Source organism: Octopus bimaculoides, chromosome 26 (genome assembly GCF_001194135.2).
Source record: "Octopus bimaculoides isolate UCB-OBI-ISO-001 chromosome 26, ASM119413v2, whole genome shotgun sequence".
Classification (NCBI taxonomy): Eukaryota; Metazoa; Mollusca; class Cephalopoda; order Octopoda; family Octopodidae; genus Octopus; species Octopus bimaculoides.
Genome location: NC_069006.1, coordinates 10040506 through 10043005, shown reverse-complemented (window position 1 = coordinate 10043005; position 2500 = coordinate 10040506). Strand labels below are relative to the sequence as shown.

Below are 2500 nucleotides of genomic sequence, written 5' to 3'. Positions count from 1 at the left end.
CTGAATCTCCCTCAGAACTATGTTAAGAGTACACATGTCTGTGGAGTACTCAGCCACTTGCACATTAATTTCACGGGCCGGTTGTTCCATTGATCACTTCAACTTGAACCCTCATCATCGTGACCCATGGAGTGCCACCACTTATTTTATTGACCTTGAAAGAAAGAAAGCCAAAGTCAACCTCGGCAGATCTCTGGGGTGATGTTACTGGACAGGATGTGTGGCTGGGAGATAAAGTAGCATCTCCAGGGAGAGCTGCCCCTTTTCTGCATTGAGAGGTTGCAACTCCAGTATTATGAACATGTGATTATTATGGCACAGGAAAGAACCAGAGGAAGGATTCTTCAAGCTGAGCCAACTGGTTGGAGACCAAGGGATAAACCAAGAATGAAGTGGATGCATAATATCCATAGTCTTTGGGGATCTCTCCAGGTCAAATTGCTGGTTCTCCACATTGAGAGATCACAGCTCTGGTATTCAATGGGATTAGAATGTCACATGAAAGAACCGCAAGATGGATTCTTCAAGCTGAGCCAACCAGCAAAGGACTTAGGGGTAGACCAAGAATGAGGTGGTTGGAGAATATCCCTTGTCTTAGTTGGTCGTGCTTGGGAATCCAGCTGGAAATTGGTAATGACAGGTGCTTCTGGCAGGACCCTATGAAGGAAGCACTTCAGAACTCAATCCCTGACAACTGTCCCAGGAATAGTGGTCAGAAAAGATGGATGGAAAGATCACAGGTCCAGTTTTATGGACATGGGATTAGAATGTCACAGAAAAGAATCACAAGATAAATTGTTCGAGCCAATCCAACCAGCAGGGGACTTAGGGGTAGACCAAGAATGAAGTGTTTGGGTAATATCAGGGAATCTTTTCAGGCCAAACTGCTACTTCTCCACATTAAGAGATCACAGCTCTAGTATTCGATGGGATTAGAATGTAACAAGAAAAAAATCATTGTGAGATGGATTCTTCAAGCCAAACTAACCAGAAGGGGATCAAAGGGGTCGACCAAGAATGAAATGGTTGGATAATATCCATTATCTCAGTTGGTCATGCTTGGGAATCCAGCTGGAAATTGGTAACAATGGCTGCTTTTGGTAGGACCTTATGGAGTAGGTACTTCAGGACTTGATGCCCAATAGCTCTTCCAGGAATAGTGGGCAGACAAACCACCCAGGAATAGGGGATGGAGAAAATGAAAGGACCGTCAAGTACCAGTAACATGCTGAAACTGAAACGGCAAGTTGAATTGATGGTCGCCATTGTCAGCTTACACTATTTGCCATTAATGTACTTTCTCATAGCTGCCAGGCATGGCTGTGTGGTTAAGAAGCTCTCTTGCCAGCCATGAGGTTTTGAGTTCAGTCCTACTGTGTGGCACTTTGGGCAAATGTCTTCTACAGTTAATGGGCCTTGTAAGTGAATTTCAGAGATAGAAATTGTGTGGAAGCCTGTTGTGTGTGTGTGTGTATGTGTACATATGCCTGTTTGTATGTATATATATATATATATATATATATACAGGCGCTGGAATGGCTGTGTGGTAAGTAGCTTGCTCACCAACCACATGGCTCCAGGTTCAGTCCCACTGCATGGCACCTTAGGTAAGTGTCTTCTGCCATAGCCTCGTGCCGACCAAAGCCTTGTGAGTGGATTTGGTAGACGGAAACTGAAAGAAGCTTGTCATATGTGTGTGTGTGTGTGTCTATGTTTGTCTGCCCACCCCCAACATCGGTTGATAACCAATGCTAGTGTGTTTATGTCCCTGTAACTTAGCGGTTTGGCAAAAGCGACCGATAGAATAAGTACTAGGCTTACAAAGAATAAGTCCTAGGGTTGATTTGTTCAACTAAAGGGGGTGCTCCAGCATGGCTGCAGTCAAATGGCTGAAACAAATAAAAGACAAAAGACAAAGACTTCTATATATATATGTATGTGTATACATTGATCCTTTCTGCATACATTGATCCCTTCTGCAGAAGAGCGTATGCTCAAAACATTAGGCTTCTAATTTTCCTGAGTGTAAACCTAAAGCACCCTGTCTGTCTGTTTTTCTATGTCATTTCATGTTTTAAATTCTTATACTATATACATATACATATATACATACATACACACATGCACACACACATGCACACACACATGCACACATATGATCATCGTCATCACCATCATCATCATCATTTAACATCCATTGTCCATACTGGCATGGATTGGATGGTTTGACTGGGGCTGGCATCCTGGAAGGCTGCACCAGACTTGAGTCTCATTTGGCATGGTTTCTATGGCTAGATGCCCTTCCTAATGCCAACCACTCTGAGAATGTAATGGGTGCTTTTACATGTCACTGGCACGGGTGCCATTTATGTGACACTGGTATTCATACATATATAGTAAAAATTTTTTAAAAAATACATATAGGCATACATGTGTTTGTATGTGTGTGTGTGCATATCTATCTATCTATCTACCTATCTGTATATATATATATATATAT

General features: G+C 42.4%; 1 protein-coding gene across 1 annotated transcript in view; it reads left to right on the top strand.

The window, feature by feature from the left end:
- LOC106868957 (anoctamin-7) overlaps positions 1-2500 on the top strand; it is a 300499-nt gene that overhangs the window by 104525 nt on the left and 193474 nt on the right. The gene's annotated exons all lie outside the window — the stretch shown is intronic.